General features: G+C 36.2%; 2 pseudogenes; both read left to right on the forward strand.

Annotated features, from left to right (window-relative positions):
- Positions 1-2769, forward strand: part of LOC107549426 (general transcription factor 3C polypeptide 3-like) — an 18899-nt pseudogene extending 16130 nt beyond the window's left edge.
- Positions 2770-13196: 10427 nt separating this feature from the next.
- LOC107549427 (uncharacterized) lies at positions 13197-14900 on the forward strand (annotated as a pseudogene).
- The last annotated feature ends 977 nt before the right edge of the window (positions 14901-15877 follow it).

Raw genomic sequence — 15877 nt, forward strand, 5'->3', positions numbered from 1 at the left:
AAAATGTAATTTATTCCTGTGATGCAAAGCTAAATTTTCAGCATCATTACTCCAGTTTTTAGTGTCACATGATCCTTCATAAATCATTCTAATATGCTGATTTGCTGCTCAAGAAATAGTACTTCTTGTTATTAATGTTGAAAACAGTTGTGCTGCTTAATATTTTTGTAGAAACTGGATTCAGGATTATTTGATGAATAGAAAGTTCAAAAGAACAGCATTTATTTGAAGTGGAAACCTTTTGTAACATCATAAATGTCTTTACTCTCACTTTCAAATGATTTAATGCATCCTTGCTGAATAAAAGTATTGAAAAAAAACTTACTGACCCCAAACTTTTGAGCGGTATTGAATTGTACATATTTACTCTTAAGTTCTTACAACTTGACTGACATTTGTGACCAGTACTCACTGGTACAGTACATCGGTCTGTATCTGATTAATCCAAACCTTTATCTGTCTGTATTCAAATAAATGGTTAATATGTGTTCATTTCTGAAATATTATATATTTTATTTATCACCCTATATCAAACTAGAATAGTCTCATCAAATAGAATTGGCCCATATTGGGTTGTAACCATTAAATTGGCCAATATTTGTAGCTTTAGGTATGTTGTGTCTATCTGACTGATCAGACTTTTTTTCATTTATTGGCATATTTTACATTGAATCAACCAGTTAATTAGGTACAGGTATATATTATCAGATTCAGTTTGATATAGGCATACCATATTTCTCATATATCATCTATACCTAAATAATAATCAGTTTATGTCAAACTATATCTGATTAATTGGCCTGTATTCAATTGAATCAATGTATAATCGATTACCCAGCTAATGTTTGTAGTCAACCACTATTTAAGAGCTAGTAGTTCATTCCTATTCTCTGACTACCAGGTTTAGGAGACTTGACATTTTTTATGACATTAATTCTCTTCGTATGAGGTTTGTGATGTGATTGTGTTTTCTGTTTTGTGAAGGTGGCGATGGTGAGGGCTCAGGTGTGTGTCGTCTCAGATACGTCCTCTGGTGTCAAACATCTGAAGCTTATAAAAGTGTCACGCAGAAAACAGACAGAGATTGTTGACCAGGAGGCAGCTTATCTGGATGTGACAGGTAACGCAACCAGATTTAACTACAGTAACACTCATTCATTGTGCCATTGCCTTCAAATTCCTGTCCTAGGACTTTAAGATCACATAATGAATTGTACGATCAATAATATTTACATACTACAACCCAGCAACAGTTGCTTGAAATTAAACCAGCTTTAGAGACTAAAACAGAGATGTGGGTTCTTTAAAGTCAACAGGTCTTTGTCGATTTTAATCAAAATGCAATTACTTGCTCCTCTTTGAAGCATCTTACCTTTTCAGCTGATGTAACCACATCTGCCTGAATATCACAGTGTCTTTTTCGCTAAGGTAAGACGAGTGTCCTGTCTCGAGACGACTGGTGGAAGCTGTTACTGCACTGTTTGGCCGTTCTGTGTGAGGTGAAGCACTTTGCTGAGGCCCGAGTTATTAGTGGACTCCACTTTAGAGTACTACTCTTTTTACGATGACCGCGTGAAGCGCAAAGAGCTAGAATATCTCGGCCTGTCCGCCGCCTTCCTCGACCACAACTTCCACAAAGCTTATGACAATATAAGGTCAGTCGACTGGATGCTAAATCTGTCTACATAAACGGCATCCTAAATAAAACCAGTCAATGAATCAAAAAGTAATTTACAAAGTTCTACACGTTCCGCTTCTTGCTTCTTTATGCAGTATTTTGGCTGATTTAATTTATTTTTTGGCTAATATAATTGATCATGTTTAAAACACAGAATCTTGCATTTTGCACCACATTTTAACTTACTCTATTTCTAAAATGCATGATTTCTTTGTTTTTAAGTTGATGTCCTTTATTCAGTTTATGAAAACTGATTAATTTATACATATCTTTTAGGAAAATCTTACTTTTCCTAAAAAATATAAAATCAAAAAATGTATATATCAAATCAGTTTTTGTGTGCTTGTTTATACAGTATTTTGGTGAATTTAATCCTGCATTGTCCACTAATTTGTTTATTACTTATCATTATATACATTTTTTTATTTAGCATTATTTTATTTATTTTTTTAACTGATTACATGTGCATATATAGATCTAGAGTTTTTTTCTTAATGTTGTTTATTTTTATTATATGTATATAAATTTCATTTTAAAATGTAGAATACAGAATATCATGTTTAAAACACAGAATCCTATATTTACCAGCAAAAGAAATACAGTTTTGGTGGAAAATGTGGGATTCTGCGTTTTAAACAAAACTGAAATGCTGCACACATAATCGCACAGGGGCAGGACATGTGTAAAACTCATGATAAGCTCAAGTCTAAGGAATGGTTCTCTTTGAGAAACAGAGAGTTGAAAATCAAAGTTTGAGGCTGAATGTTTCATTATTTGATTGCAAAGTGCTATTTATTTAATTGAGAAGTGGCTTTAAGTGACCGTTTGGGGTTCTTTCTCAATAGAGAACTTGTCTTTAAGTACTTTATGTGTATTCCATCTGTTGCAGGTTGATGTTAATGGACAATGTGGACCGGACTCCGCTGTGGAACGTGTTTAATCAGGTTACCCTGCACTCTCAGGATGCCAGACATCATCGTTTCTGTCTGCGTCTTATGCTCAAACACCCTGATAACCATGCACTCTACCTTCTCAATGGACACACCTCGCTGGTTTCTGGGACTTTCAAACATGCACTCGGTATGGTTTAGACATTTCCTATGCCACATTTCTGGTGCTTATTGCTAGGTATTGCAAATGAGTGTGTCATAGTTAGTTGTGTAGGTTATTTGCGAATGAGCATTGTCATATATGGCATAATTGGTGGAAACTGCACTATTAAATTAATTAGCTTTCAAAGGTAGCTTTCTAGAAGATGCAAGAAAATTATGAAAGCGAAAAAATGTTTTGCAATCAGAAAGTTCTATAAATAAAAGTTCGGTTCTATATATTATCTGATTTATTCTTTTTTTTATTTAATATTTATACATTTTGCACTTTCATTTACTGCTAATTTAAAAAGCATTTTATTATGTATGTGTGTGTCTTATTGCCCAGACATGTTGTAATGAGAATTTGTAAATGTGCTTAATTGTCATGAAAATAATGGCACGATGCAAAAACTCTTAATAGTTTTAAAATATGCTTTATTTTTTTAATGCAAATGTTAGTATATTTTTTCCCTTGATATTTGGAGTATATTTTAAATTCAAGAATAGTAGTATTAATAAATGCGTGATGATGAGATGAGATGTCAACCAGACATTCCTCTTTAGATAGATAGATAGATTAATTAGTGTGTATGCGTATATATCACATATTTTGGATGTTTGTCAGGGTTTCTCATTCCTGTGGCACTATGTGGATCTCAGAGGTCATTGTCAAGAGTCTCTGTATAATATTGGTCGGGCTTTACACCAGCTTGGACTCAGTCATTTAGCCATTCACTACTATGAGAAAACCCTCACCCTCTCCCCACTCAAACTGGAGGTAAGATGCTTTCAATTTAATATATGTTTGATTCAACATGCATCCGTAAATAATCACAGAGACCTCCCAGATTTTCAAAGCACGAGAGAGACACGTTCATAGGCTCTGTGCTGTATATATATGTATATTTATCCATGTATTAATAGGTTTTTTAAAATGCTTTGTGAAGGGGATTGATGATGATCAAGTGAACTTGAGAAGAGAAATTGCCTACAACCTCTCCCTTATTTACCAATCGAGTGGTAATAAGGAAATGGCCCGCCATGTCATCTATACATACTGTACTGTCTGACTCAATGAGTGGATGCACAAGTTCCATCTACAGTTGCTTCTACAAATGTACAAAATATACAATATTTTTTACCATTTTTTTTTCTTTCAATAAACTAATTTATAATATCCATGCATTGTTTGATTTTGATTTATGTGTTAGCTCAGGTGAAGAATGAGGTTTAAATTTTAAGAAGCTTAAAAAATTTAATTTCATTTAAAGTGCAATACAATTGTCAGCTTAGTCAAATATTTTTGGAGCCCCAAAGCACATTTACAGTTTATTACATGGTGTTATATTTTAGCAGAATTTAAGTGTATACAGGGAAGGTGAGCATTATAAGGAAATCCCTAGTACTTTATATTCATCTATACACTCTTCTGAAATTAATTAAACTCCAAGCAGACTTTGTTCACACTGTGTTTTGTAAGTAATTCAGCCTTAGGTGTGCTAACGTTTTTGTAAGGGTAATGTTATTACAGTGCTTGCAAAGTGATTACATTTGCTTAATAAAGGAATAGTTTACCCAAAAATGAACATTTGCTGAAAGTACTCGCCCTCAGGCCATCCAAGATGTAGATGAGCTGTTCATTGGAACAGATTTGAAGAAATGTAGCATTACATCACTTGCTCACCAACGGATCCTCTGCAGTGAATGGGTGTCGTCAGAATGAGAGTCCAAACAGCTGATAAAAACATAGTAATCCACACTACTCCAGTCTATCAATTAACTTCTTCTGAAGCAAAAATCTGCCTGTTTTGGTAAATCAATTTTCAACAGATTTGAATTTTTAGGTGACTTATTCTATTAATAAGCAAATTAAGCTTTTTTTCTTCTTTGTCTCCGGGCTTGTATCACCCCTCTGTCTAAAAAAGAATCGTTTCACCTCATTGAATCAATTCGTTTGGGTGATTCATTTCCATGAATAGTGTCCAAGCAACGGTCCAATGGGTACTTTGTGTCTTCACTTGAAAGTTTCAACAGTCTATGGTTTCAACAGGTTGTTTTCACAAGCTATATTTCAGACACACATCTTTTACAGCGCTCCGTTACTGCGCTTTTAAGACAGAGTGGCATTTTATGTTCAAATTTTGTTGTAAAATACATGTAGGCTATGGTAGAATACGGCTGTTTACAGCTTATTTAACAGGTGGTGCCTTTTAGATTTTTATTGCATTCTGTCTGCTCAGTTTTCTTTTATGCCTTTGGCTATTGCTGTTATCAGCATTTCACCAGGGGTGTATTTTTTAAGATGGTGCATCCAGTTTAAAAATACATTTTACTATTTACTATTTTATTTATTTAGCTTAATTCTCCCTGCTGAAAAAAAAAAAACCTAAGCTGGTTGGCTGCTTTTAGCTGGTCTTTCGGCCTGGCCAAGCTGGTTTTAGCCAGTGGCGGCTCGTCGGGGGAGGCAGGGGAGGCACAGCTTCCCCATAATTTTGAGGTGAAAATGGGAGGAGGCCGATTTAATGTGAATAAAATTCACAATTCATTTCAGTTCATGTCTCAGAATGTGTATTTTTTGTTTGTAGTTTCATAGTTGTAATAAAATAACGTGAAAGCGACGCTTTTCTATCGTGAATGTGCCAAATCTGCTTATGTAATTGCAACCGCTAGGTGATATAGAAGGGTAGGGGGAGCCCGGGGGAGAGGCGAGCTCTCGTCTCCGTTGATAACAAAAATTAGCCAATCAGCATCGAGTGATCACTTTCAGCGCTGAGGAGTGTTGAGAAAAGAACCCTCGCAAGGGCCTCCCTTCTGATATCAACCAAAAAGAGACGTAAATTACGTGATAATTAGTTTGAACGTCTCACGCTGCGCTGATAATGTACCAAGTACTTATGATGAGTAGCGATATTGAATATTGGATCGCCAACAGATTTACCAAGCTGTCATTCAAACAGTATATATACAAAACTAGGGAAAACAGCCTAAGCTGGATATAGGCTATACAGCAGTCGGCTTAATTAAATGGTTCAACAGGCAGCTGTCTTTTAACACAGACTTTTAAGAAGGGATGGATGTTTGCTTCAAGTGATAGGCCAGGTAAGTGAAATTATATTATCTTGTTGCATGTATGTCGTTTTCTTTACGTTTTCTGACTAAAAGCAACCAAAAAGCCATTTTAAAGTGGTTAAGCAAATTATAATAATAATAATCGGCAGGGATCCCAGACTAATACAATTAGTGTGCCTCCTCTATTTTAAAACCCACGAGCCGCCATTGGTTTTAGCTGGTTGTCCAGATGATCTCCCAGCCTGACCAGCTAAGTGGCCAAAACCCCTCTAAAACCAGCCTGCTGACCAGCTATGACCAGGCTGGACGACCAGCTTAGGCTGGTTTTAGCTGTTTTTTTCAGCAGGGATCTTATACGAAAAAATCTTATATATAAAATCGGTATCTATCTGTATATAAAATGTGTGTGAACAGCCCATTGCTCACGAATCGTTTCGAACGAATCATTCAAAAGAACCGGTTCACCAGGTTGACTCGTTGGCGAATCGAACATCACAACAGTGTGAGTGAACGCCTCCCTCTCGTGACCTGCGCGGATGCTCAAAACAAAAAGCAGACGTAAAGCCCGTGGAATGAATCCAACACAAATGCAAAGTAACGTTCACCACAACGCATCTACTACACTGCGGTAAAGTTGGTTTCATATTCACATATTCGAAGTTATGATTTCAGTAACTTCCTTACCGTCTGTGCAAAAAGGTTCGTATGAGATTATTATTATTACTACCATGTATAACTATGATCTGCAACTGTGTTTTCTTTTAGAGTCGTTGTCTTTCAAATGCGGAAAAAAACATTGCTCTCTATGGCTGGTGATAACGTCAGCGATCTCCAAGGGACAGTCTACAAATTACACGACATGTTCAGTCGGATTCATGATACGTTTGGGTGACACGATTTGGTTCACTATTCAAATCTTAATAACTGTATTTTACATGACACAGAAACTGTATTAAAGAAATTGATGGAAAAATAAATGAAATGCAATACAAAACACATGTATGTCCTTCTTTTTGTTTAGTTTTTCCAGGCATGCGTATGGCTAACATGGGATCTCGAGCTTTTAGCTATGCTGCTCCTCAGGACATTGGCAGTAGTGACTCTCTCCTTATTTTTAAATCACGGCTAAAAACTTATATTTTGAGCAGGTATACCGGTGATATTGTATATGTATCTTTTAATGGCTGTAAAACTTAAATTATTTATTATGGGCTTTGCATTTTCTGCCTGCAATTTTATTTTATTTTATTTTACTGCCTATAAGGTGTCTTTGAGTGTCATGTAAGGCACCTATAAATAAAATGAATTGTTGTTATAGTAATTTCTGATGAGTTAAACTGATTTTGTAAACATATTATAGCTCAATGGGTAACACTTTATTTCGATAGTCCACTTTAGACATTCTATTAACAGTAAGTAGGCTAACTTTGCAACTACATGTCAACTAGCAGTTAGTAGAGTATTAGTAGATTGTCTGCTTAATATCTTCTAACACTTTCTTTGTCAACTTATTCTACTAACCCTAAACCTACCCTCACAGTCTACTCTGAGAGTTAGTAGACATGTAGTTCCAAATTAATGAGAATTAGTTGACATGTAGTTGACATGTAGTTACAAAGTTACTTATAGTTAATAGAATGTCTAAAGTGGACTATCGAAATAAAGTGTAACCGCTCAATGCATTCATGGTGGAAGAGATTGTCTGTAGTCTATATTTAATCAATAGCATTGCTGAATATACTACTTAAATAAAAAGATCATTTTCGATTTACGAGACAAAGCAAATTTTTACATCGTGTTTGTTTATAGCCTACTACACACTGCCCTGTCTGCCCACACCCATGGTGCTGAACGTGAAAAATAACCTTTAGCGTTTCATTTCTTTAGAATCCATTTAAGTTAAAATCATTTTTGATAGATTTCTCAAAAACAAAATTGAACCCATCCTTTGCAGATCACAAACAACATTAATTCACCTTTTGAGTATTTTTTTTCTCCCCAATCACGTTTTTTTTAAAAATATGTTTACAAACAGATGTAAAAATGTGAAAAGAAACAGATTTAAACGCTTTTAAATGATCTGTAATGTGTTTCTGTATCCTAGGCCAGGCAAATTTTCTTCAGATAAACATTAATAAACACACTGATATGTTTTACGCCGAGGTCGCTGTTCAGGTTTGTGGTGCTGAAAACTCGTTGTTCCACTGCAGGACAACATGGTGAACATTTACTTAAACGAGACAAAAGGTATGATTAAGCACTGTTGATGGATGACAGAATTAAACGTGTAAAACAGAGTTAAAACGAGTAAAATCGTGTTGTTTACTTGCTGCTGCATTTTGCTGACTAAATTTTGAGCAGACAAAATGTGATCCGTAACATACTACAATTTCGAGAGGGTTCGAAGTTTCACAAGAAATGACACATGGCGGCGTTCAAGTGTACTTAGGCTGATGATACATGGGGCAACTATTTGAGCAATGTTACCTGAAGAAAGCGATGAACGTCCATAAAAAATATCCTGCAACAATGAAAAGGATAGTGTAGATCAATTTAAGACGCAATTTAAAAAGCAAGAAAATGTTTGCATTTGCGGTGAAATTATATAGCCTACAGATACAAATACAATGGAACATATCATACATTTGTGCAATGGTACAACGTGCAGTGTTGGATTTTAAGATGTGATTAAGACAAAGACATGCCGTTAAAGTTGTGTTTTTAAATTTCAGCCCTTTTCACCATATTTTGCTAAATATATTTAAAAGATCATTATGTGTGTATGTATGTTTGTAGGTCGTGTGTTTTTACGTACCTTTTGCTCTGAGCAATTTAGACTACACCTTTTGAGTGCATCTTGCAATTGTGTTTGAATATTTCATTTGGTCTAATCAACAATATAGGACTATTGTGTTAGCAATATATAAATTGCTGTATTAAACAACATGCGTTTAGTTCAAGTGCTTGAAACACCAAAAATATGCTTATCCTAAAAAGCAATATTCGGCAATCTGCACCTGGGTAGCCTTAAAGAACCTTAAAGATTTTGGGAACATTAACTAATCTGGCATCACGTGGCAATTTCACTAATGACTTGATGAATTGTAAGATAGGTGTGTTAGTTTACACGCTTTATAAAAGAGTCATCAGAAAGTAACATTCACATAGCATCATGGGAAAATGTAAAAAAAAAAGACAAATGCAGACTAGGAGAGATGTGTGGGCACATGCAGGGGGAATTGAAGTTCTTGTCAAGAGCTAATAAAAGCTGACATTCTAAAACATTCTCAACAGTATCCGTCGCCAGTTTGGTCAAAGCTCTCCATTTCTTTATTTGGAGAGGATACCCCCTAAAAACCGTCACTGGCTATGGGTCATTTGGACGTACAACAGAAGAGGTGTCAGGGACCAATTAAATCAGGCAATGGCTTCGAGAAGGCCTACACTTTCACAAACATCTGTACCAAAGTTGCTGCAACAAAGTGATGGAACAATGGAAAATAATGGTACGTTTTTTCCCCCCCACATTAATGTTAACTCTGGTTAGTTTGTTTTGAGAAAAATACCTATGTTTTCCCTGTGAACTGAAAATACTATTTTCTTACAATCTACCCATTTAACCAAAAAAAAAAACAAGCGCATATGACATCCTTCATCAATTCATCTTTTACTAGAATGGGTGTATGAATAGGCTTATACACTACAAAATGAATCCACCCATTTCACCTAAAAAGCTTTACACAATTTAACATTCAATAAAATTATTACCACACGTCCCGATAAAAAACGATTCCAATTAATTCGACAATCCACTGTGTCTTTAGCTCACACAAAGTTCGTCCTAATTTACTCACCCTCAGGTTGTTTCAACTGTTGTAATGTCCTTTGTTCTGCTGAACAATGGAAGAAATGTTGAAGAAAGTTTGGAACCAATGAATTCCGGTGGGAAAAATACTATAGAAGTCAACGGCGCCCCAAAACTCTTCGGATTCCCACATTCTTCAATATATTTTCGTTTGTGTTTTATTAGGTGTTTTAAACGGGTTTAGAACAAGTTGAGGATGAGCAGACAGGATTTTCATTTTTGATTGTCATTCATGTTGTGCCAGAACATATATGCTATTTTATACCAATCCCACACAAGCAGACTACTTGATTTGTGTGACCTGTTGTGCTCTAAACAACAGCACTTAACCTCAAATTATAGCGCCTGTTCCACACTTGACGCGCAAGCAGAGCGGAGGCAGCGCTGATTCCCATTGTGCATTCACATAGCGTTTGCGCCGCGCAGCTGAACAGCGGCTTTTGTAGCTACTGCATAAACAGACAAGCATCTTCGAATGAGCCACCATTTTCGGGCGTTCTCGACCTCCGGCCACGTGCCACGTGCTTTGATCATGCAAGACAAGCATACGATGCCACCGTATTCTCCTGCTGTCCCACACATGTGTATAACATGCTGTAGGCCTATACAAGTGTTGTGATGTTAATTATTTCTATTTGGTTTAATTTAATCTAATTTAATTGTATGATTATGTATAATTTTTTTTATAAGTCTTTGTAATAGTTTTTGTTACATTTCTGTTAATTATGAAAGATAAAAGTTAAGGCGGTGAATTGCAAAATGTCGAGGGATATGGTTGAGACCAGAGTGAAGTTGCAAAATGTTGGCAAAATGGTGTGTTCTGCTTGTGCTGTAAAAATGCTTCGGATTTTTAGATAATAAAAAAAATATTTATAGGACATTCTGAGGCCTCTCAGTCCCCACATGCTCCAAATTCACCCCAAAATAGTATTGTTATTTTTGTGCTGGTTTGTGCCAATAAAAGTTTATTTTGTGCTGCTTTGGATTTTACATGATCAAACTTATAATTTAGTGTTTAATATTTTAAAAATTAAGGCTGCACGAACAAAACGTTTACTGGCACAAAGCAGCACAAACGAAGCACAAACAAATGAGACTATTTTTGGATGAATTTGAGCATGCGGGGGCTGAGTGGCCACATATAAAAAAATCTTTAAATATCAAAAAAAAAAAAGAGAGAGAGAGAGAGAGAGAAAACGATGCAGCACAAACGATTGCGACTATTTTGCTAACATTTTGCGCTGGGTGGGGGGCCAACTTCATTCAGGTGATATGTAGTGGGTCACACGATTTTGTTTTGGAGAAAGCCTTTTTTCTCTCCTTTAAGTCTATTTCGTTTTGTATAATTTGTATCACTGTTTTAAACATTGATTCATTACTCTCTCTCTTTTTTTCTTATTTAATAAATAAGAAGCGAAACAAACAATGCCGTGGTACGCAACAAAAGGCAAAACCTAATATTTTTTTTATTTTTACAAATTAAAATAACGGTTTTTGTGTTTGAAGATATTTGAACATTTAATTGATTTATGTGATTTCAGCATAATTACTCCAGTCATCAGTTTCACATGCATGGCAGGGTTTCAAAATCGGGGGTTTGTTAAGGATTGTTCAATTGCTGTATAAGTAAAAATTGACCCAAAAGCATAACTTTGTGAATGGCAAACTACTAAACTGAATGCAATAGCATGCATAGCTTTCATCATAGCCAGCCCAGCGTTTTCATTTCTGTTGTTCTACAGATTTGTTGTACAAGGGTTATTATGCTACTGTTTTGATAGCGTTGATGCAGTTTAGTACTGATAATATTATGTATTATTATATTAATATAATGATGATCATTATATCGTATATATCGTATGTCTTACCGAATGTAGCCTCCTCTTTTTGATTTCTGTGCAATGAAGTGTTGCCAGATATTGCTAGGAAAAAACCAACCATAACAATCCCCCAAAATGCACTGAAATAAGTTTGGCGTTTTGCAATAAGTTAAACAGTCGCTAACCACCTTCCTTATTTCTTTAGTAGCGCTGACATATTAAGTATTAAAAACATAAAACATATCCTATGTTTCTTAGAATATCTAAATCTGGCAACATGGCAGAGCGGAGGCTGCACCCGCGCCCTCACTCCTGTCTCTCCAGCTAGTTCACTCAAACTGCGTCTCACAGCCGCAGCGCATCATAAACATGAATTTATTCAGGGATTTAAAATGACTTTTTTTTTCATTCAGACAACTTTTTAACATGACAATTTTAACAAGGTGCGGACCTCTGTGACTTCATGCCTACAGCCATGGTCACATTATCCTTCAGAATTTGTGGAAATATGCTGATTAGATGCTCATGTAACACCTTCTTCTTCTTCTTATAATAATAATAATAATAATAATAATAATAATGTTGAAAACCGCTGTGCTTAACATTTTTGTGGAAATGTTTTGAACTCTTTGATTAAGTTAAATGATCAATTCATATCCTATAGTTGCATTTATAACTATTTTTTCCCCCATTTATTAAATAACTTTTTTTTTTAAATCTTTTGAAACCTTGTAAATGGCTTCACTGTAACCTTTGATGAATTTACTGCATCCTTCATGGAAAAAAAAAGTTTTAGTTTCTGTTTTTTTAATTATTATTATTCTGACCACAATTGTTTCAATGGTATTGTTTTCACTCTGATGTTAATAATAAATGTTACTTCAGTACCAATGATTTCTGAAGGATCATGTTATATTGAAGACTAGAGTAATGATGCTGAAAATTTAGCTTCGACATCAAAGAAATAAATTACATGAATAAAGTACATAATGAATGTTCAATAATGACTACACTTGTCAAGTGAAATAGCTGTTAGACAATTATTGTATTGCATACAACTGTATGTTATAAATGAAGCATGCAGTGATTATTCAATTTGCATTCCCACAGGCAAAACAGTGTGTGAGAAAGGAGAAGAAAAAAGGTGGATTCTGAGGACATGGAACCTCTCAGAGCAACAGACACTGTGGAACCAGACCATTACTCTGAGGACATGGGACCTCTCAGAGCAACAGACACTGTGTAACCAGACCATTACTCTGAGGACATGGAACATTTCAGGGCAACAGACACTGTGGAACCAGAGGATAACTCCAGGGAGACAGAAATAAAAACAGAAATAAATTTTCGACAATTTGCAATCTCTCTCAAAAGAAAAACATGGAATACAATATGTCCATTACTGGGATCTACAAGGCTAAGGCAGCCATGGAGCCATCATCTATATGAAGCCTTCAAGCAAAAAAAATCCTTGCTGCACACTGTCGTTCAAATATCAACACATCAAACCCTTGCAGAGTAGGAAAAAGAACGCTCCATACATGCACATTTTGGCTGTCTGCGCATTTAAATCCTGAAATGCCAAATATATCTTCAAAATTCAAAACAAACCATCCAAATCCATCAACAGTGTGAGAATCTTGGTCACTCAGAAAGGTAAAATTCAGCACAAAATGAGTGAGAAAAACTTTAGGCCAGCAAGTCACATAAAAAGAGGCAAAATTGCTCGATCGCTCATCCATGGGCCAAGTCAGTATTTCTACAGAAGGCTAAGTTCAACACCCACAGAAGAGCTGTTGGCTGGAAATATGACCAACTGTCTCAATAAAAATGTCCTGAAAACAATAAGATCAGAGGTAAGAAGAAACAGCAACTTGCACAGTGACATACTGATTGATGTGCACATCACACAGACGCCTTTAAGACAGTGCGATACCATTTATTACAGAATACCTGGCTACGTCCAACATTTCAGTATGGACCCTTTTGGCGTCCATTTATTCACCGAAATGTGGATCTGCATACTTGTTGGACACTTAAGAAATAAGTCTCCTGTTACCCTCTATCTTGACGCCACAGGGGGACTGGTTTCAAAAATCCCTAATCAACTGAAAAATGTGCTGTACTACTCCCTTACGCTCCCAGGAGGGGGCCGGGATGCACCACCTCTCCCAGTCTCTGAAATGCTATCAAATGAACATTCAGTTCCCCCCCATTACATTCTGGCTCATGCAGTTTACACTGCATTTATCAAGATATACACAAATCCACATCCAGCAAGTGGAAACAGATTATAGCTGGGCTTTAATGCAAAGTGTTTTGCTTGCATTTAACAAAGAGAATGTGCATTCATATCTTGACAGAGCATATGCCATTTGTCAGGACCAACATTTGTTTGAGGAAGCAAAAGGATTCACTGTTCTGCACATCTGCTCTGCCCATGTTTTAAAAGCAGTCCGTAAGGCAATGCTCAGGCAGACAGATGATAAGGGTCTGGTAGAGTTTGCAACATTTTGCTTTGCCAGATTGCAGAACTCAAGCACTATGCCTGAGGCCACACAGATCTTCAGGTCATTATGTATTGTTCTCACAACAACTCAATACACAAAAAGTGTTCAAGAAAGTGTTTGTGCTTTGGGTTCCCTAATCACAAAATCAAAAGACAAACCCACTGAAGAAACAACTGAACTGGAGGAAAACAAAAAGTGGGACTTTGATGAAAAACAACATGCAAACACTATCATGGGCAGTTCACGCTTCTCCTCTTATTTCCGGAGGGTGTTGGAAGAGGCTAGGGAGCAGGCAACACATGACATCTCTGAATATAACAATCCGTACTTTTGTCCAGGGATCATTACCATGTTATTTGAGACATATATTGGAATTTTTCCAATGTGGAGTGGCTTGCTCCTGGGGGACCTTAAAAGACATGCCTCAAACCTCTCTCATGCAGTAGCAGAAAAGACACGGGACACCAACTGTCATGTGGAGAAGTGGTTTGGCATTGTCAAACATTCCATCATGGCCAAAATGAAAAAGATGACACCAGGAACATTTATCAGAAAAATGTTCACTTCCCTACAAGGCCGCTACAAAGAGCATGTAATCCAGAACAAACTGTCCCAAGGTTTACTGCTCAAGCCTGCACCACCAGTGGATGGTGGAGAACCCCAGGAATCATGGATGAGGAAACAGACAAGGTTCCTGCCAAAAAAAATCTAAATTCTACTCTGCGCCCAACAGAGTGCCAGTCCCCCACAAAAAAAAGAAAAAAAGAGGCACACCATTTCTGTTTCACCAACAGCTATGAAGAGAGAGAAACAAGACACAGCATGTGATCCCTGTAATGTTCCTCCAGAAGTCCCGGTTTCAGAGAAAGAAGTAAGAATATTAATATTACATACAATAAAAATTACCCAAAAAGCACTATAAACGGTTAAGCAGAAAGATTATTTTATAATTTATTTTATTTATTTTAATTGGATATTTAATTTAAGATAATTTATTCAAGTTTGTCATTGTAGGTTGACGTGTTGTGGACAAGTAAACCAACGGAGCTGCTAGTAGCCATTCTGCAGGACCCAAAAGAAAAAACAGAGTACCTGCTCCATCACAGTACTTTCCAGACACTGAAGCCCCATGAATGGTTATTTGGAGAGGTATTCTCATCATGACAATATTTTTTTTATATATATACGAGTAAAAAAGCATAGCAAATGGCATTTGGGACAGAATCAGGCTCATTTCAGTTTAAATATTGTCATTTTTCTCTTTACTATTGGATTCAGGCTATAGAGAGTTACATCCGAGCCATTCTTAATACAAAGGGCTCAAATTCTCACCTATACCAACTAAGTCATTACATCACAGGAGTAATCTTGTATGGTACTAGGGAGCAGCTGGCCCGACAAGGTTTACGGAAAGTAAGTAATTCCAGAATTGTTTTTGAGTCTTTACATCTACACAAATATAACTGCTTGAATTTCTGTCCTTTTATGATACAGGTAGACTTTGAGAAGTACGATGGGGTAAATAGTAAATATAAACAATTGTCACTGGAAGTTAGTGGTAAGTTGTCAAACCGTTACAAACTAGTAACATTATACTGGACATTTGTTTTATTATGATGAGTCTTCTTCTTTTTCTTCTTCTTCTTCTTATTTATTCAGAATTATTGTTTATCCTATAGTTCCTACATGCTACATCTGAAAAGGTCTTTGTGCTTGACCCTCAACGAGGTACCGCTGAAATGGAGGAAGCCTCACAGGCATGTCACAGATTCAGGTACATTATGCTCTGATCCCCCCCCCCCCAACAACCCTGCGCCTATACAGGTCCTCCATAACTTTTGGAC

The sequence above is a fragment of the Sinocyclocheilus grahami genome, unplaced genomic scaffold (assembly GCF_001515645.1).
Source record: "Sinocyclocheilus grahami isolate Dianchi unplaced genomic scaffold, SAMN03320097.WGS_v1.1 scaffold372.1, whole genome shotgun sequence".
In the NCBI taxonomy this organism is placed as follows: domain Eukaryota; kingdom Metazoa; phylum Chordata; class Actinopteri; order Cypriniformes; family Cyprinidae; genus Sinocyclocheilus; species Sinocyclocheilus grahami.